The sequence below is a fragment of the Ammospiza caudacuta genome, chromosome 3 (assembly GCF_027887145.1).
Source record: "Ammospiza caudacuta isolate bAmmCau1 chromosome 3, bAmmCau1.pri, whole genome shotgun sequence".
NCBI classification, from domain to species: Eukaryota; Metazoa; Chordata; class Aves; order Passeriformes; family Passerellidae; genus Ammospiza; species Ammospiza caudacuta.
Genome location: NC_080595.1, coordinates 69461751 through 69483499, shown reverse-complemented (window position 1 = coordinate 69483499; position 21749 = coordinate 69461751). Strand labels below are relative to the sequence as shown.

Genomic DNA, 21749 nt, shown 5'->3' with positions numbered 1-21749 from the left:
AACTGCTCTAAGAAAAAGGGAATCAGCATTGCTATCACCTTGAATGATGGAGCTGTTGCATGGATAGATTAGAGGCAATAGTCTCACTCTTAGGAAAAGAATAATTTTGATTGGATAGCAGTCTATTCAGGACAACAGTATTCAGAAAGAGTTTTATTTTAACTAGACCTCCAAAGTAAGTTCAGGAGCTCCATATAGCAAAACTCCTGAAAAGAAGAGAAGTTTTTAGTGAAAATACCTAAACACTTCCATGAAGGATGAAGTCCTGGTTTCTTCAACATCAGTGGCAAAAATCTCAGCAAGGTTTTTACCTGTAGCCTTACAAAGAGCCCCAGTGGCATGAGGGTGCTTTCACTGGCCCTTAAATATCAACCCTCTTCCCTCCCCAGACAGAAAACAGGCATCCTGAAGAAGTTACCTTCAAAACCAAAGAGAATAAAACCAAGTTGTGACATACCAAAGTGTTGTGGAGCTCCAATGCAGAGTGGTAGAGGAGTGAATCCTCCTCTACTGAGGAGGAGTTCTGCCACTGGTGAGTGAGCAGAAGCTGATGATTTCAAGTGCCACCCTTGAGTATTTATCTGGTTTTCCCCTTAGTTGGGTGACTGCTGGACATAAGCTCCACCCCAAAATCTGTAAGCAGTAATTACCTGTGTGTGTATAAGTGTGTTTTTTAGGGGTGGGGGAGAGCTATTTTGGGCAGTCATCCTAGATTCTCTTAATGGTTTTTTTTTTGTTAGGGTTTTTTTCTCATTATTTTATTGGATTTCTTATTATTTATGAGATTGTATTGCTCATAACTTGTTTTTCCTAAAATTTTTTTGCCCCTCTGTTTAAAGAATTGATAAAGGTAACACTGGGAGAAATCATGAACTAGTAAGTAAGGTTAGTAATTCCAAGTGTCCATTTAAATTTCTCTGTAAATGTTTTAAGGAAAGATCTATACATTTTGAACTTTGGTGAGCTGTTCAGGAGTAACTCTAAAGTTTGTAGAGACCACTTAAGTGAGTAACTAAAGACTATTTATGTGAGTAATTGTCCAATGGGATACAAGTGAGAAATTTCAAATCAATTAAGATATTAATAACAGAGTTGTCAGAGAACCTGGTTTCTTTTAGGCAGTTATTTTAGGAGATTGTCTTCATGTTATACCTCTACACTTCTGTGTTCATGTTTGAGGTATACTACTACACATATAATGCAAGTAATGTTTCTGTATTATGAAATCTTGAAATGTGAGTTTACTTACAGAATGAAAACTTCATTGTGTCCAGTTATAACAAATGTACTGAAATCCACCCTGCTTTATTTTGCAAATGTTAACACAGGGTGATGTTTGGGGGTTTCAGTTTAGTAAATTTAAACTGATGCTGGTTTTAGTGTTGGTGGATCAAACCTGGTTATAGTTTTAGCTCTTTAAGAGATTTTGTTAAACTGGTTTTGTTTAATGGACTGTAGCCACACACTGCAACTTCTTCTGTTTTTTAATAAATCTTACAGTGATTCAGCATTGCTTTATTGAAGTTCAGTCCTAAATTGGCAGTAACTCTCAGTCCTTGAATTGTTTGTGACTCTGAATAATATTTTAAAACTGAAGGTTAAAGTAAGAGGCAAGAAACAAGTTTTCTGATTAAGGGTGAAACTGTAGAATTAAATATGTAGTGCACTTTCCTTTAAGAAAAAACGCCTACATATAAATTATCTGTGTATTGAAACTCTTCTGCCAATTTCTTTGATATTCATGTATGTATTCAATTTTGTAGGAGTTATAGGTATACTAATAAATAATGTGTATTACTGTCAATTCTCATGCATGGTAGGTACAGAAGGAACACCTGTTACTGTTCCAACCAAAAGACTGAGCTGGTGGCCCTGAACCCTGTGGCTGTCCTGTGGAATGACAGGTTAACGTGGGCTGAATTTTACCTGCTCCATGTCTTTGTTTAATTCCACAGTCTTCAGCTTTTTGGCTTTTATGTATTATGGCAAACATCCTAGAACACAAGTTACTGTACTGAAAGGGACCAATGGACCATCCAGTCTGTTCTGTTTCCACTTGTGCTAATACCTTTGCTTAGTAGAGGACTGGATTAATGTTTTAACTTACACTAATAAGTGCAATAATTTATTCAATGTATTGTTGAACAGTTCTTTTTTTCTTTTCTTCTTCCTAGCCATCCTCTAAAAGACACTGTTCTTGTACTGTTTTTGTAAATAACTCTTTTTGCTGCAGGGGTCTTCAGACTAAAGCCTGCTTTCTCCATTAAGCTTGCATGCCTGACCTGATCAGTGATTTTCAGAGAGTTTGCATATCTGAGATTACATTTTTGCTCCCCACATATGTATTCAGTTTCTTCTAGTCTTTCAGAGAAAGAAACTCTGTCCTCAGGTTTTTTGTGTGACTTCTCAAGGTTCTCTATTTTAAAAACTAGTCTATAAACTCAAGTGAGGATCCAGTCATCCACTTTTGACAGAGGTAGCAAATATATGGGCATAAAGTTTATTTCCTCCTTGAAAAAACACAGCTCCAGCTCCTTTTTTGGTTTGTATAAATCCAAAAATAGCTTTTGATTTTTAAAGCATTTAAATATACAGCCTTCAGTGGGAAGTGTGGTTGTTGCTAATTTGATAATATTTGGTTAAGAACAGCAGGCGACAGTTTCATGCACACAACAGTTTTGTGCTAATTTCTTGCCTAATTCATAAATACCCCCAGAGCAGGCACACTTATGTTACAAAAGCACCAATAATTCACACTGATATTTGCCCAGCAGCCTCACTTCCTCCCTCTTAGCTCCTTCTGGGCAGGAAGGTGAATAATCTCTATGTGTGTCTGCATAAATAGGGATGATTGTGGGGTCAAAAGGTATATACAGGCAAACCCGTTGTCCTTGTGATTAACCTGAGCTCCACCCTATTGTGCTATCTTACTCCACTGCTTTGACTTGAAGTTTTGTTTTTTGTGCGTGTGGGAAGTTGAGGTGGAATTGGAGTTCACGGGTTTTGTATGTGTTCCCTGCTCCTGTGGCTATTTCTTATTGGTAGAGCACTAACATGCATTTAGTGCTAAGCATGCATATGAAAAGTGTGCTGTGGTATGTATTTGCCCTTGCAAAAATATGTGCAACAGGCACACTTGTGTATCTCTATATACAGTAACAGCACATTGTAAACTAGAAAGGTTGTTTGCAAAGCTGTTCTCAAAATACAAACCTTCAGATACTTTTGTTTTATAGTAAGAAGTTTAGAAAGTTGTTTTTGCTTACAAACGAAGGTGTCTTCACTCCCTCCTTCCCACAAATAGAGGAAGTAATAGTCAGGAATAAAATTTGATCCATTCTGCTGCTTCAGAACTTCCTTTTTAGTAGTGTAGTAGTAGTAGTGTGCTGGCAGCATCTTCCCATTTAAAGGTAGTCACATTATGGCGATGCAATAGCTGAAGTCCTAAGTTTAACTGCAATAAAGACTCCAAATAGTCTGTATGGGCCAAGTGAATGGAACTGAAGTCAAAGCCTCCAGTGCCATTTGCAGCAGTCTGCAGTGTTTCATGACATTTGCTGACTAGGTGTTCAGATTGTAGTTGAATGTTGCTGGAAAGCGTGCACTTACTCATGCTTTCCAAAATCCCTTTTTGCTTTGGTCTCTTACTCCCACAGAGTCAGTGGAAACGTGTAGCATGGAAGTGACACCATGATTTGGGAAATGGGAACTGACTTCCACCACAACCCTGGAAGTTACTCACAAAGTGACTTTGAGTGAGTCCCACAACAAGCAACTCCTTGCAAGGAAGAGGCATAGAAAGTCTTAATTAAACATAAATTGTAATAAAACAATAAGCCACTCCCTGTCATGCATCCTTCAATAAAAAAAAAAGAAAGCTGAGAAGCAAAACTCCAGAATGGCTTGTGCAGGCCCTTGCTGGGGACTGGCCAGTTATGTTCTTGATGCTGAGGATACTCAATGTGAGTATATTTATTGTTCTGACTTGGAGTATGTGATCTTAATTTTTGAACCATCTAAGCACAAACTCTGAACTTAGTTTCAAATAACAGAGTTCTCTGAAAGTAATAACTCACAACTTAAACTTGAAATATGTCTTGTTTTTAATAATTGGCCTTTAGTCTTAATCCTGACTTTTTTTCTTCAAATTGCTGTTATAGGTTATAATTACTGTTTGTGGTAAAAAATAGTACTCAAGGAACCTGGTCTGTGCAGGGGTGTTTACTCCCTTTATTTGGATTAGTAATCTCAGTTGTGAAGAAGGAGTCAAGAATGTGCTGGTGGGAGATTTTTCCTTTAATTTAAAAAGTCGACTGAAAAATGGGGAGTAATTTGTTACCAGCGATATAAAATCAAAACACTGTCAGCAATAGGACACAGTGCTTTTGCTACTTCTGGCTCAAGTCCAATTTTCTTACCTGCTTGAAGTAACCTTGAAGAATGTCCTCATCTGTGACTAGTTTTCTTCTGTTAAAATGCTTGTACCCAAAACATATGGTAGTTTTGGAAAGGACTCTAACAGCAAAGTACTCTAACAGCAAAGGACTATAACAGCTTCTAGCACCATCTCTGGTGAATGAATTCTCCAGTCTCCAATTTTAAGTTTACAAAGAAAGGTGTTTAAGAGTTTCCACAAGAAGTTTGAAAGCCTGCCATGAAATTAAAGGAATAATTGGATTTCTAGTTTGTGGTGTGCTTTATGGCACTTTGGAAACTTCTAAATCATGTCAACTCCATGGTTTAAAGCTGTCCTCTATCCCTTTCTGTCACATAGTGGTGAGAAGTGTTCTCATCCTCCCACTATAGCAGCCAGGTAGGGCCTCAGTGGGAGTGCAGAGCAGCAAAGTGTTCCACTGAACCTGACAGGCCAAGCTAATACAGAGGGGTTCCAGCTTTTTATTGCCCACAGTCAAATGGACACAAAGGAATAGGTAAAAGGAAAATTTGATAGCTATGGGAAATCTGGGTGGTTGTTTCTTTGTTTTGTTGCTGTTTGTTATGCTTTGTATTTGAATATAGAATATTTGTATATTCTATATACGTGGAGGGTATTTTCTATTCCAGTGCTAGCTGCTTGGACTGCACAGGACTAGAAAACATCTTGGTGAAGGAAATATTTACCTTTGTAATGGAAAAATAAATAAGATTTATTTTGAGTTTTAGAATGCATGCCGTCTTTTTTAATTAAGAGGCTTGTTAAGCTGGTGTGTGGGGCTGTGCAGCCCTATCTGTATCTATATTTTGAGATATAATAAAGAATTCTCTTTAAACAAACAAAGCAAAACAAATTCTGTTACTCCTACAGTCCTGTTGTAGTCTTTTTATAGACTTTAGGTCCTTGTACTCTTAACACTTGTAATTGTGGTTGAGTAAATGTCCTCCTTTCAAGTAGTAATGGAAAGATGGTCTGTATTTTTTCTGGCACTGCAAAACTGACTGCTGACCAGTTTGTTCTGTTCAGCTCAAGTAACTGTTGATCACAAGAGTTCTATTTAGTGTAGCAATATATTTAAATAGATGACACCCAGTTAAATATTTATAGTTGTATTCTGACTGAGTTAACTTGCAGGGACACTGAATAACCATGTTGAAACCTCAAGAGAAGATGTATTCTGCATAGCTTATAGAGAAAGCTTTGAGACAGACATGAATTTTTGATGAAACAGTCCTCTGAGACAAACAGTATTACTGGTTATTGCTTTCTAACAGCACTACATTGTTTATCACCATGTTCGCTAGGATTGTATGAAGATACGACAATCCTCACCCACCTTAGAGAATTTCTGGTAACTGAGTAAAAGATACCAAAGAGAAGTACTGGTGTTACAAAAGATGTTTTCCTTGGATATCCTGTTGCCTGACCTTATTCTGCCCTCATTTTTATTTCTCCCTCCCTTGCTTCTGAAAGTAAAAACAACAAATACTGTTTAAATGAATAAATTAATTTGTAACTCCTATCAGATATGTGGGTTTAATTGAAAACTGATCAGTTTCAAGATACTAAAAAGACAAAGCTGGGTTTATATATTAAATATTCATCCTTTCTTTCACAAATGCTTTTCTGATTAATTAGTGTAAATGTTTAATTATATGAAGTTTTGTATTTTCACTAGTTCTGTTTAAAAATGCAAACATGCAACTGGTGACACGACTTGCATGAAGAAAAAGAGCAGAAGTATTTCATTAACTTGTTGTACGGTTCAGGAAAATAAAATTTCCAGGATCCTGGTCACTGAATAGCCTGAGTAAATGCAAAGATTTTGCTTTGGATTTTGACAAGGGAGTTCCACAAAACTCTTTCTGGAGCTACTTAAACATAACCAGATGAAGAGGTTTCTAGTCCATTCTAGCTGAAGATGCTCATTTTCAGCCTTTTGGTTCATGTTGATTGCACTCCTAGTTGTGTCAATGTAATGGCTTATAAAACATTTCTTTAAGAATTTGATTTGGATTAAAATCAGACTTTCTTGGGAGTGATGGAGGATGGAGGCTTGTTTTCTGTACGTCCATGACATTTCACAGTATGTTTAAAATTATTTTTAAATATGTTAAATAGATCATTAGTCTTTAAAAATTGCTGCAAGTCTTCTTTCTATTTTAGTAAGTACCTGATGTTCTTGTTTAAAAAGAGCATTCACATAGAAATGTAAATACGCTAAGTAGTCATATTTTCCCAGTGAGAACTATTTTTATTCTTTTTTTTTTTAATTCATGCTCTTTTTAGTGATTTTTATTAGATTATTTAATATCTTTCTCTACCTCTGTGTTTGCTGGACTCAAGGTTTCTGTCAGAGTGCCCTGAACCACAGCGAATAAAGTAGAAACCATGGAAAAAAAGAATGAGAACCACTTCTGCTATCCCAAAGGTGAAGAAGTTCATGCAGCTTCCTTTGGTATCCCATAATTAGGGGAATCTTCCAAATACTTGGTCAAAAATAGGTGTAACTGAGCTACTTTTTCAAGTGTAGCCCCTGGAGCATGTAGTCAGCCTGCTGAATAGTCTCATTCATTGACTATACTACCTGCTGTGGTTTGGACAATTGGCACAGAGTTGTTTTTAAACTTCCATGTTTAAAGACAGGTGCCAATGGGGGAAATCCAGACTTTTACAACCAGAACAAATAAAAAGCTGTCTGAGTTCATTTTAAAAATAAGGGATTTGTTTGTTTTATTAAGTCTGGCATTTTAAATATTGCTGTTTTGTTTTAATTTATTTAAATTGAAACTTTGAAACATTCTTTTGGTGGGTGCATGTGCATAAGGGGGGTGCAAGTCCTGTGAGGAGTAGCTGATGAGTAGTTGAACTTGTTTAGCCTGGAGAAAAGAGCCTCAGAGGGGACCTTTTTTCTCTCTACAACTACCTGAAAAAAAGTTAGAGTGGGTTCCAGTGTCTTTTCCTAAGCAGAGAGTGATACAGTAAGAGGAAATGACCTCAAATTGCACCAGGAGAGGGTTAGATTGGATATTGGGAAAAATTTCTTTACCAAAAAGTTTGTCACACATTGGAACAGACTGCCTAGGGAAGGAGTGGAGTCACCATTCCTGGAGGTATTGAAAGACCTGTAGATGTAGTGCTTAGGGACATGGTTGGACTCACTCGCGGTGCTGAGTTAATGGTTGGGCTAGATGATCCTAAAGTCTTGTGAAATCTAAATGATTCTATGATTCTGTATAAATTTTTTTGCTCTCTCACTTATTCAAAATAAGCTTGAGTCTTTGAAGCCTAAGTGTTCCTGATATTAGTAATAGACTAGTTTTCATTTCAATTAGCTGAAATTGAATTTTTACAAGCATTGTATTGTCACATAGGAGAGTCAGAATTACTTCCTTTAATGAAGTGCTAATGCAGTGTCAGCCCTGTCACAGAAAACCTACAAAGTTTTATAGGTGACATTTGCTATATTACCTGACTCAAATAACAAGTTTCAATTTTTCCTGTAGGATATCTTCTTCCATAGGAGGAATACCACATGAATATGAGGGATGATCACTTTTTATGAGCTTTACTAGTAGGCTTTTGCATTCAAAGCTTTGAGGACTAAAAAAGAGTTACATAAAGAGACTCATATGTGAAACAGATACTTTCCAAACAACTGATACAAAAACATGTGAAGATACCAGGAAAGATGGGGACTCCTGAACTCATGACAGACAGCCTAACTTGATCCTGTTTCCAGTTTCCCTGCTGATACTGTGCTGAATGATGAAAAAACAAAATTTAAAATTGGACTCCTGCTGGAGGTGATGTGAAATGACTTCTGCACCCATTGACGGTGATCTCCACAGATCACAGATATTCCATCAGTGTAATTCTGCTGCATACAAAAGTGGGGATAGGAAATGGGCTAAGGAGGGAAAGGCTCATTTATCCATGTCAAATAGTCCAAATTGTGATGTGGACTCTGAATTGTATGATTATCTCATGCAAAGTCTCTGAAAAATGTCTTGTAGAACTTTTGGGTTTGTCCTCCAAAAAGCTGTGGATTCCAGTTTAAAAGCTACTGTATGCTTCAGTATGGAAAAGTATCTTATGATGATTAGGGGGAGGACTTTTTAACAGTAGAAAATAAGAGTTGCTCTAAATTAGTTTTTAACCAAAAATAAGAGTGGAATCTGGGAAGCTGTGGCTAAAATAAATGCTGTTATTTGATGTGATATCTATGCTAGTGTGATCGCATCATTTAACAATAAATCTGGTACATTCAATTCAGTGATTCTATTGCCATTGCATGGCTTATCCAATTAGTGTCTGGTTATCCCTTGCTGCACGAGAAACAAGGCAAGGTTTTATCTTTATATTTACATATTTGTAATCTCATTCTGCATGCAAGCTTTCCCTTTTTTTTAAAGATACTTCACATTTTTCTAACAATAGACTTCAGTATTAGATTTAGATGTAGTAGATTCAAAAAGAAGCCTACAGAAGATCCATCTGCAAATTCAGTAGAAGTTACAAGAATGAGATTTAGAATTTTATTTTTGATTGAAACTCTTTTCATTTACCAGCTTGAAATATTTTTAAACAAAGCTGAATCTTGAAACAGTCTCCTTATTTCAGGACATAAGCATAACACTGTTTATCTGTTGAAATATTAGTTCACCAAGAATGCATGTTAGTTCATTCAGAGAGAGCTTATTGTTTCAGAAAATAGACCACCTGTGTCTATAGACCTGTGGTGGGATGTGTTTGCTTACTTAAATATTAGTAAGTAAAAGCAAAATTAAAATACTAGAATATTTTTCTCCTGTTTCCTTTTTATACCTGTCTAAATCCTGATCTTTTTTGGTATGTGCTGTGTACATAAATTGTATTTAAAAATTGGCTTTCATAGTTGGATTCTACCTTTGGCTGTGCTGATGACCACAGGTTGTTTACATGAACTATGACAGACTTTTCCCTCTGAGCCTCTCCTGCAGAGCTATATCCCTGAGACACTAAAGTCGTTTAGAACAGGGGGTTTTGTTTGTTTGTGCACCAATAGCTTGCAAGTACTTTAAGGGAAAGTATATTTAGGCTAATCACATAGGGAATGCCAACACTGTTGGAAAACAGCTGGCCAAGAGCATGAGCAGAATTTATTTGATATGTGAAATAATCTCTGGTCAACCGTACAAACTATTTAATACCAATATAGGATAATTTTACTACCTTTACCAGTTTCTAGAGATACTAAATGCCAAATAAAAATAAGACAAAATTTTGCATTGACAAAGCAAGATTGTTTTACAAACTTAATTGGAATAGTGGACAGAGTTATGTCACATTATTTCTAAAACTAATTGGAATGTTTAAACTTCTACTGGATCATCTTTTAGAAAGAGAGAAATACTTCAATGTAAAAATTTATATTGTCTTAAGAAAACAATCTGAAGTTTCTGGAGAATTTTATTAGGTGCTGTTGTAGTGATGCTACCTATGAATCTCACAGGGCTCAATGGTCTCTTGGGAACACAGGGACCATTGGTCTCTGTGACCTGTCTTGGGGTTTTGATATGGAAAAATCAAAAATAGTCATAGATGAAAAGGAGCTGTTTCTGTTGAGACTTGGCAGATATAGAGAGCAAGTTAAAATTTCAGTATTTTTAAACTATTTTTCTATGGAATGATAATGCAGGATGCACTACCATCCAGCTGTTCTGAGGGCAAACTGCCTCATGGCATTTGGTCAAACTGCTGGCAGAAGCCTCTGTCCAAAGTTGTTAAAATGCTCCTTAGAATCCTTCATTCCTAAGTTACCTGAAGACAAATATGACACCTCATACACAGGTGGTTTTTTGTGTCTAGTAGTTGGGAGAAGTTGGCTTGCATACTTGCATACAACTGCAAAAAAGTCATGATCAGCAAGACTACGTTTTGTGTTTGGAGTTATTTTATGACTTACATCTAAAATGTCTGCTTGAAATAAAACATGATTTTTCCAAGTTATACTAGTGTTCAGGAAAAGACTTTAGGCTTTCCAAGTCTCAACCATCAGCTTATAATCAAGGCCTGATGGCATCTAATTACATTTCAGGTGACTGCACAGTGGCCTGTGAAGTAAAATATTCCAGTTTTGGCGCTGGTTTATGCAAATGCGGCTTCTGATGTTTTTGCAAGGACATATATGCCCTAAGTCTTTATTTAACAGAAAATTAATTTATAAACAGAGTCTAACAGGTTCTGAGTTTCTGCAGTGAAGCTTATGGCCCATTAAAGCTTAATCTGCTCCCTATACCCTACAGTGCAGCATTTTTCCTTGACTTCTGTATTTATGCCACATGCCTGGAAGGCACATAGGAACATCTCAAGTTTCTGTTCTTGTGCTAGGAGGACAAAGTAAATGTGATTATATTCTGTCACTGCCTCTTCCAAAAGAAACACAGTCGTTCTTTTGGAGAGTGCTCTACTAAGCAGTTATGTAGGTGTGAGATCTTGACACTGAAGGTGTAGATAAACTCTTTGGGGCATTTAGCTGCCAAACTCCAACAAGCCTTTATTGTGCAAATGCAATCAGAAATTTGTAATAATTGCATAAAATTTTGTGGTAGTAGCAGATTGGATATTTTGCACATTGTACCCCTATGTCCCAAATCCAAACCTATGGAAAGAATTCATGCCTTGGAGCTGCTTTGCAAGATGTATGTACAGGACTAGGGTAGAAACCTTTTTTCCTGACTTTTTATTAAAGGATGACCAAACAGTTTTAAACAAATATTTTTGAAAAAGCAAAAGCATGAGGTATAAGAAGTTGCATTTATTGCATGAATGAAGTATTGAGTTGGACTGGTGAAAATTTGACAGTATTTTATCAGAAAACCCGATCCTGATGAACCACAGTTCACACTAAAGATGAATTATATATATTTCCTGTTATAACATCAGGTAATTATTTTAATGCTAAACTCTTTTATGCTTTTACAATTTAGGGCATTGGGGTTTTTTTAAGGAAGACTATTTTCACAGTCTTTGCTTTTTATTTTTAAAGACATAGTATTTCATTTTGTTATTAAAAGCTGTTTGATCTACAAAAACTGGTATTGAAAGTTGTAGACTATCACTCAATTGCCATGAATTAAAATGAAATCTTCCCAAGGAAAAAAGTGCCAAGAATACAGGTGTTTCATATGTCCTTTATAGTACTGTAATTTAAAGCACGATCACTTGTTACCTCTGTTGTCTTGTTGAGAGACTTGTTGTTTCCTTATTGGTAACTGTATCCCTCTGAGATCCCCTTGCCAAACAGCTGCTAGGAGTAAGAAATTAGTGCTTTGGAAAAGTTGAAACTCACAACGAAACTAGCTTCAGGCTTGTCATCTCCTCCCAAAGGCATTTCTTTCCTTCTTCATCCTGGATTATTTATTAAGTTTGCACTTGGAGAACCTTTTAAAGATGAGTACTGCAATGTTCCTGGCTCTTTCTGAAGAACAGTGGATTTATTTATTTATTTATTTATTAGGTATGAAAAACAGTGGCAAAGACCATAAGAACTGCATTTTTTAATTCTGTTTTCCCAAGATCTGTCATCTGTTTTTCTTAGTCCAGAACAGAATGTTTGCACAGAATTTCAGGTATTTTCATTTTAAATGACAAAAATTTAGAAAAACTTTCTGCATTCTCTGTGGTTTGGAGCTGATTGGACTGTTATTGTTACCCTCCTGTGTATATCAGAATAAACTGTAGAAGACTATGTTTAAGAATATCAATATATCTTTTGGTTTGCATCCCATGGGGATGCTTTCTGAAACTGGTTGGTCATTACAACATAGAAGTACAGGGAGAAGATTAGATTTTTTAAACGCTGTGTATGTGTGCTTATTTGATTCTTTTTAAGGCTCTTTTAGGTTCTTTTCTCCCTGCACTTTGCTTCATTATGGATATTGTGATTAGACAGGGATTAAGGATTGTCTGGATTACACAGACCTCCAGCTTTTCTTAGTGTCCTCATGACAGGAATCTTGCATGCCAAAGGCATATATATTATGGAGAATATAACACTGAAAGGGATTTGAGTAGTTGTGGCTATTGCAAAGAGTCCTGTCTCACATCAGTTAAAATGATTCCTTTAGAAACTGCTGCCTTATTAGCCACCACACATTCTGGCATAAGTTTTGAGGGTGTTAGAAGTACTCACAATTTTACCTCTGTTTAGGCAGTGCAGCATTTAAGCCCATGCCCCAGATAGCCTCATCCTAGGTGAGGCATCGTCTGAATACCACTTTTACAGAGGCAGCTAACTGCTGTCCTCAGATGAGGCTGGAGATAAGAACTCATTATTTCCTCCAGTGACTGACTGATGTATTCTGACACTCAATATTCTGTCAGTTAGAAATCCATTCTTAAGTATCTGATTGTGCCATCATTAATGTACTTATTATATGTATTATTATTCAGTACTGAATTCTCTGTAATGCCTGCATATTTCTGCATCTGGCCCTTAATGTCTGATGATGATGAATGGTGTCCACTGCCTGTAGGCAGAACAACCCAAAAGGACTAAATCAAGCCAGGTACCATCCACATTTTAGTCAAACCTTCCTAAAATGCACTTGTAAGTACCTTCATTGCTGGAAAATGATAAGATTGTGTAGCTGACTACATTTCTGTTATAGTTCCTATTTAGGAAGTTAGGCAGTAGAAGATAGGATGATTAGTTTTATTTCTTTGGACTTCATTATGATGTTGGGTTGTAGGTTTGTAATTTGGGGTGTGGGGATAATAGAATATAATACTAAAATAATGCATTTTAAGAATAGCCTCATTCCCCATAACTGCTATTACTGCTCATTTTTTTCTCAGCCTGTCACCTCTTGAAAGTTGCTTCCCAAAGTTTGCAAAATGGCAAACCATAAGGAAACAACAAAGGAAATCTGTGTTGCTTTCAGGCTATTCTCTTTCCTCTTTCCAATACCACATCAGGATGTGGTTTTACTCCCTTTAGAGCTGCAGAACTCCATCTCCTGAAGACTTCCTGGGCTGGTGGAAGTGGGTGTAAAGGGAGAAGACATTTAGCTTGCAACTAGAAATGTGAACACAGTACATTTCCTACATAAAACATGCAAGCAATATGTATAGAACTGAAGGCTTATCTCAGTTTTTCAGTGTTTTTTTTCTATGCATTTTTAGGTTTGCTCTCTGCTTCTCAGTGTATTTGATGCTTATTCTTACTATTGTGCTCTACTTATGCCATTCACCATGGTGTGGGTGGGGTAATAATGCTCATGCATTATCAAGCAGGGGTTCCATGGAGCCAAACAGTATAGGTGAGTCCTTTTTGAAAAGTAAGGCCAAAACAGAAAAGTAAATACATTTTTGAAGCTGGCTAGTACAGAGACTTAGGTAGCAAGAAACTGCTGCATTGTATAAAATGTTCTTGCTGCAACTTGTCCAGTCCATGTTGACATAGAATCACTGCTTTGAAATAGAAAAATTCAGCTAGAACATAATTAGGTCATATTTTATTTCTCTTCAAAAACACTATATACAAAATTCTGTATTTAGTATTATTACCAAAAATGATAGTCTGTCCATTGAGTCACTTTAAAATATATTCCTCTAAAAATGCAACCTGAGACCAAAGTCAGTAATCCTGAAACTTCAGAGAGAATCACTGTCTACTCTTGCTGAAGGCTTTGGATTTTCTAATTTTGTTATAATTTCTGCCATGCTGTCAAAGATCAGAATTTTCAATCTGTCTCATTGCAAATATTGTATTTTTTATTCAATAGAACTGAAGATCATCTGAGTTTGAGTCCTAGCCTAGGCATGCTAGATAAAAATAAGCTTTAAATTTCTCATTCATTTTATTTGTATAGTTGCAAAATGAAAAACCTGCTTCTTGGCTCTTAACTCCAAGAAACCGCAGAGGAACTCAGGCTGGTGATGAAATCCTGCTGTAGTGACAGCCCAAGAATGCTGTCCACTCCATCAGGTCAGGTTTGCAATTCAGGGCACTTCTCTTTTGTTTGTGTCTATGAGCTTGAAAGAAGCTTTTTCCTGAAGGAAACAAATATGGATATTTTTATGATATGCCACTTGTTTCAAGTTCCTTCTTGTAGTTGCTCAGTACTTGTTTTCTTCAAATTCATTTAAACTCTTTGGGACTCAAGAGTCTTCTTGCTGTCTGGGAAATCACTACCAGGTTTCCCAGTAATTCTCTGGAGTCTTGACATTTGCCTACAGCTTATTCTCCCTTGAGCAAAATGTAATTTTAAATATTTTCAGTGTCTAAAGCCAAACTGGATCATTACAATAATTCATTCCTACTGTCATAATAGAAGCCAAAGAAGCTTGCCCTGTAGCTTCTGTTTCTACCCAAGGCATATTGTCAAGGACATAACATTCTATCCTGGCCTTTATGTAGCTGTCGGTTACTCCGGTTACTTCACAAACTGCTCCTGATCCTGTTTCACACCACAGAGGAGAACTCTTGTTTTCACATCTTTCAGTTGTTTGTCAGGAGTTTCTTTTTCATCTCTTTTTTTCCTTTTTTTTCTTGTTTGCCTTTTTTTTTTTTTTCTTCCCTCTGCATTGGAGGGCATTTACAATAGCATTTTAGCATGCAAGGAGCTCTATTAACTTGTTTTGATTTGGAAGAATCTAAGCATCAGAAACTGTCTTAGAGGCTACTACAGACTCAATCTCTCCTACACTTCCAAAAGAACTGTCTTAGTTTCATATTTTGAGAACACCTTTCTCATTTCAGAGGTTTTATTTTCATATCTGTCTTCTTCTCTTGATCAATTTCTTGTCATCTTCCTTCTTGTTTGGATATGTTAAAAATTATTCTGTCTTTTTGATACAGCATATATGTTCCAATGGAAAAAATTAGTGCATATATATTCATAAACATAAATTCATGCATATATATTCATGTGCACACTGTTTGGATACAGACTTAAACAAATAAAGTTTAAAATATGCTTTTTCAATAAGACGTCTTTTGTATATATGGAGATGAAAAATTAAGTATCACCTAATTTTCAGAATTTAATTCCAACAGAATTTTCAGGCCATACATATAAATCATACATTTTCATTACAAAATACAAATTAGTTTTTGAAAAGTAATGTAGAAATTAATCCAGATAAAATTACGAAATTGCATAGAAAATGTCTAACCATTTTTTTTTCTAATCTCTGATTGCAACTAGTTCCTGACTTAAAAATTCAACATTTATACTTATTGACATCCAAGAGATATCTGTCAGAATTGGGTGTGCTATAGAAAAGCTTTGTAAAAATTCTATTTAATATCTTTGTCTGCAAATTCAAAAGAAAAAGAAGCATTGTTTCCTTATCAGAGGAGGAACATTCCTTGAACTGTTCTCAAGACTTTACCCTCAGGTGGATGAAAATCTTTACTTTTTCAAGTGTCTTTAATTTCCCATTTTCCAAAGTAGTTTTAAAAGCTGCAATTCTATTTAGAGAAATATTAATTGATGCTTTTATATATAGAGCTCAATTAACTTGTATGTTATGCATCAGAACAGCATTCATCTCCTTTGGAAATGATGGGGAGCAGAATGACAGACTGTACTGTTCACCAGGCCAAATGTCTGGACTGGTCCCCTTCATCTGTAAGTAGAGTCTGTTGGATGCTAACTTCATCCATATTGACAAAAGTCCTACCTTTGTCAAAGGGTTTCTGTTGGGGTAGTCTGCTAAATTAGTCTGAAGTGTATCTTTCAAGCCAGAAAATTACTTTTAAACAGGAAAGGCTAAAGTAGGAATAAGGCAGTGACTGCAAATATGAATCAACAAAGGAAATCTGGCAGGTCCAAAGCCTACATGACCTACGTGAAGCCCTTCAGAATGTTTCTGTTGACAGATGCATGACTTGAACTTGCATCTGGCAAGTCCTGCTGAGAGACACCAAAGCAGCTCCTTTTTTCTTGACCAGAAGAGTGGGTATAAAACCCTTTCTGTGACTTGCCAAAGGTACACAAGTAAATTTGAGATGCCAATTTCTATTTGTGTCTGTGGTAGCAGGTTGTATTTTTCCTCTCACTGTCATTTATTAACTCTTCACAAGTCCTGCATTACATCTTCCTTTGCTAATGTCTAGCTGACCCCATGAAGATTTATTTTGCTTGCATTTGAGTTCTTGAGAGCTTGTCTTTTCTCTAGAAGCTGCAGCTTTACAGAAAGGTGCTCCTCAGCATATTTTATGCCTCTGGCCAGCTGCACAAAGCAAATTCTGCTTTCTTCTGTTTGAACCTCTGAGCACATTGGATGTGTTTATACAGCTGGTGCCAGACTTTTGCAGTCCTGCAGAAGCCAAGTGGATGTGAAACAGGCCTCTACTGGAAGCTCTGTGACCATCTAGAGTGGTGCAGCACAATACATGTGTTAGCTAGGGGACATCCATACTAATGCATCTTTGTGTGCAGCCAGACCAGGGTATAAGCAGAGTCTGGTTGCACCTGCCTGCATAGATACCATTGCTGTGTCCAAGAGATTGTGTAGAACTGCCAGTTCTAGTCACCTAAAAATAAATTATCAAATTACAGCAAAAAAAAATAGTTGTACTGTTGCAAAATACAAGGAGAGTGGAAAAAGAACATGGTTGGAAAAGGAAAAGAATTTTTTTTAACACCAAACTATTTCCATCAAAATGCCAGAGCACACAAAACCAGGATTTGGAAGGAGCCTTTTCCACGCAGCAGTTCTCTGTTGGATGCTATGGGGAAAGTGGTTTTGGAGCAGGATGAGTGAGGAGGCTGGAAACCCTATTGTGTGTGCTTATGATTTTGAACAGAACTTCTTCCTTCTGAACTGCAAAATATGGCAGTTGGTATGTGGCAAATAGTCAGGTTTGTAACAAATATGCATAACCAATTATGGAGTACTCTGTGAAGCGGTGGCTCTGGAGAGAGCAGCTTTGGTGTCTGTTACAGTGTGTTCCTAGAACTTCACTCGGTGATTGAGCGATTTTAAAGAAAGTGAAAGATAAATCCTTCCACACCCATTGGAAAATCTCTGCTCCTTTTAGCAGAGAACATCCGTTGTAGTTAAACTTATAGATGAAGTACTTTTTTTCTGGGAAATCAGAGCAACTGCTGTTTTTACAAACAGTAAAGACTGAAGTAGAGTACTTCAGTATGAAAGATCCCCTTCTATGCAGAACATAAACATTTCTGTTATATTAAGAGAAATTTTACCTTAACCTTATACCTCAATTACCACATCCATAATCTCTGATTCACATAAATTTACAGAAAAGAAGAAAGAGAACAAAAACATAACAACAACAACAAAAAAGACTACACAGCCTCATTCCCACAAAGAACTCCAGAGCTGTTGTCTTTCATCACTTTAAACAGATGTAGTTTGTGTTAGTATTCTGGAAGTGTAGGTGTATCAAAAGACCTGCTTTAAACAGCAGACAATGCCAAAAGCTAAATATTTGTGTGACATTGGATAGTGTTAGTCTTTATCTCCTAAAAAGGCTAGTACAGATAATAGTGTAAGAGCCACCTTCTTTAGTTCAAAAGCTGACTCATGCTTTTAATTACTGATTCAGCTGAACAGGTTCTGCTTACAGCACACAAACAGCCCCATAGAATTGCACAGACTGCTCACATGATTCAAAAAATTATTATCTTTTTGGTTAATGCGATGGTGCTTTTTTTCTCTCCACAAAGAAGATCAAGAGTCACAGAAGACAGTTTAACCTATCTTTGAAAAATATTCGGTGGTCTACTGATAGAAGCATTATTTTGGGGCTGATTTATGGCAGGAGGAACCTCCAAACATGAGTTAGGAGAAGTAGTGGCATCTACCAGAGATATTTTAGAAGACAAATTTTGGGACATAGAAGTGAGTTTGATGAGAATTCCTTTAAAAAATAAAATCAAGCTAATGGTTCCTGAAGACTTTTTAACTTTTTCTGGCTATTGTAGTTAGATAAATAGGTGTAGTTATACATCAAAAAATGTGGAGGATCAGAAAACACTATGAGTGCCTTGTTTGAGGACCAGTCACAGCTTTGATACTTGTGACATTGACTACAACTCGGTGCTTTAAACTACCCTGACTTAATTCAGTGGATTTGCCCAAAGTTAGTATTGATCAAAAAAGGAAAAAAAAAAACAAAAAAAAAGTGTCCAAATTGTTTAGTGCTGCTACAACCAAATACCTAGTTCAATCTATTGATTTTCAATTCATCTATGCATAGTTTTTACCCTGTCATGGATTAATTAAATCTACCAAATTAGCCTATGGGAAATCTAAAATAGTGGTTTACAATGTTGCTAATGCATTATGAGAATAGAGCTGTTGTACCTTGGAAGAGCAACAGGAGCAGTTACATGCAGTTGTATGCAAGATTTGGTTGCTTTTATGTGGATGGAGATAAAATTGGTAAAGTTGATGAAGTGAACTGTTGAGAAATGTATTCTCTGTAACTAAATTCCCTCTGTCCCTCACAAATGGAAATTAATCTCAATAATGTTTTAAAATTTGGGGCTCTTTTTGAAAATCACTTCTTATGCCAAAATACTTTTGTTGGAAAAACTAATATGTTTTTTCTTGAAAACCTTTTGTTTCACAAATGTTACTTTGAAAGACTGTGAATTTTGTGGCTAAATTTCATATGTTCTTCATTTTTTTTTACTAAAAACAAACTAAAAGTTGCACATATATATGTGTATATGTGAATTTCTAGTGTAAAAGGGACAGGAGGGCAACCTTCAACCTGGAAAAGGTGACAGACAACTAAGAAATATTTTCCCATCACTGATTTAGCCATTTCAACCTATGGTCAACTAGTAAATTTCTCTTTCCAAACTGGCTTTTGCTAGTTAAACACAAGGTGTTTGCTTTGGCTGCAGGATCTCTAGGCAGGCGTGGTATGAGAGGCAGACAGTGCCAAGTTAGTTGGAAAGTCTGTTAAAACATTTGAAAGTGGCCAAGGAGGACAATACTACTTATTTATTTGAACTATCTGAAGTATTAAAATATGAAACTGCTTTCTGTGGTAGTAAGAAAGCATACTTCTTTCTACTTGAGAAAGCAGTACAACATTGGCATACATCAATTATTTGTAGACTTAAAAGAAATCATTATCTTCTTATCTTACCTAGAGTTCTATTTTGTTCATTTAGCAGTTTGAAAAAATGTAAAATTCATATTAATTCTGAAGAAGGAGAAAATGTTGACATTATTAACAGTAGTTTGAATTTAGCCTGGCTTTTCTGCAGCTGGAATGCAGTTGTTTTTTCTTTTGTTTGCTTGAGAATTGAGTCCATAAATAATTGCAGCTCAACTGATCTGCAAATAGCTTTTCATTTGTAATCTTAACACATAAGTTGGGATTTTTGTCATTGTATTTTGAGTTTTAACCTAAAAGTTAAAAAAATATGTGATGAAATAGAGAAAAATAAGATTTTCACAAGGCCTCTCATAAAAAGAAACAGGGCATTGTGTTGAAAACCAAGTGAAACAGTTGTACTATTTATCCTTTTATCCATCTTTGTCACCGTTATGTATCTCTCATCTCTTGTTAATCTCTTTTCCTTCTGGTTTCCCTAATTTTGTCCAGATTATAATTTTTATTATCAGCAGTGTAGTTCATTACAGCCTTTTTTAAAAATCTAAGTTTGTGTTTCTCATTTTCCATATATAAGGATATTTATATATGGTATTGCATAATTGCATTAATTATTGCATTGTCTGTTCATGCTTGTTTAACTGAAAAATGGAAGCAAGACGTATCTTTTGTAATCAATAGATAGAATGAATGAAGCACCTACATAGAATGAAAATAGCACCTTGTTGGAATTGTGTGTTGAACATTTTTATGCTGTTGTTACAAATATGAGAAGTTTGCCCCTACTTCCCATTGGTTTTGATTTTCAAAGGTTTGTGTGCAAAGGACAACAGACATTATATTTTGATGAAAGCAGAAGCATTAACTCTTCCAGAATCGGAAGAGCGATGTGTTTGTGAGAGATAATAAATGACATGAAAGTTTGTTTTAAGTTGGTTCAGCCTAACAGTACAATTTCTCTGTGTGACCTTTTGAACACCTTATGTCCAAGTTATTGTCCTTATTTCATCTGAACAAAGGTGTGTAGTGAACCAAGATTTCCATGGTTGGAAAGAGGTGTTCCTTATGGCAGCACACCCTAGCCATCATATCAAGGCAGCTTCAGCACTGTCCAGTAGCATTCACATATTCATATTCATCATAAAAATATTCCTTATATTCCTTTGTATTATTCTTTCTCATTATAGTAAGATAAATGAACAGAAATATGTTCATACTAGGTCAGCCCAGGGGACAAACACAACAGGGTTTCTCTTCCTGCCTCCTGACTCCTCTCTTAAAGGAAGAAATCTTTGTAAAGAATAAAAATAATACATACCTGAGCGCTAAGTGTTCTAATATTTCTATTTAAAACCAAAGATGTCTCTGAGGAATTCCCACAGATACATCATTATGGTTACCTTTAATAACTCAGCCTAAAATTTCATGTGTAAGTGTTCAGTCCAGCACAGAAAAGGTCATCTACATGGGACAAGAGAGCATGTAGAATATTTACCCCTTGCTTACTGGAATATCAATTTCTTGCCCTTTTTCCCAGTGACTGTTCTTGTGAGTAGTACTAGCCTAGCTCCTAGGAAAAGGGGGCTCACAGTTGACATTGTAGAAGTGTAATTCATTTCACAAGAAAAGCGTTTAATAAGAAAAGAACAGAAGCCAAAGGAGATAATATTTTCAGCATATGCAGCATTTTCTAGTTACTTTCCATATTTCAAAAGTGTTCCATCCCTTTTTCTTTGTAATGTAATGCTACTTCCTAATTTAATAACTTTCAGGATAATATTTGGCCTAAGAAATGACTGGAATAAACCTAAGAAATCTGTAACACTACAACACATTTTTGCAAAAGGTAACCTTAACATCTAAAATGCCAAGAGAAGAACTTTCTTCCAATTTTGACATCTGTCTCTTATTTTTAAACAATGGCTTTAAATAATTTCTCAGGTGTTACACAGCATTTTTATCAAATCCATATTTTTATAAATTCTATCCCCTAATTTGTATCCCCTACATTTCTTCAAGATATATACTTCTTTCTTACTCAGTAACCCTAATTTTTTTTCCTCCTCACAAAGTGTTAATTGCAATGGTTTATGTGTGTTTCCAATGGCAGGTACTTGGAGGTTAATATTTTATGTGTAATATGTGCCTCTGTAGTGTGTTAATTCAAAGTAATTTGGAGGCAGAAGGATAAGTCACATGTGGGTAAAGCCCAAATCACAG

The 21749-nt window shown here is 36.0% G+C and overlaps 1 protein-coding gene across 1 annotated transcript in view; it reads left to right on the top strand.

Annotated features, from left to right (window-relative positions):
* The window catches only part of NT5DC1 (5'-nucleotidase domain containing 1), a 137377-nt gene that overhangs the window by 23608 nt on the left and 92020 nt on the right, over positions 1 to 21749 (top strand). The window lies entirely within an intron of this gene.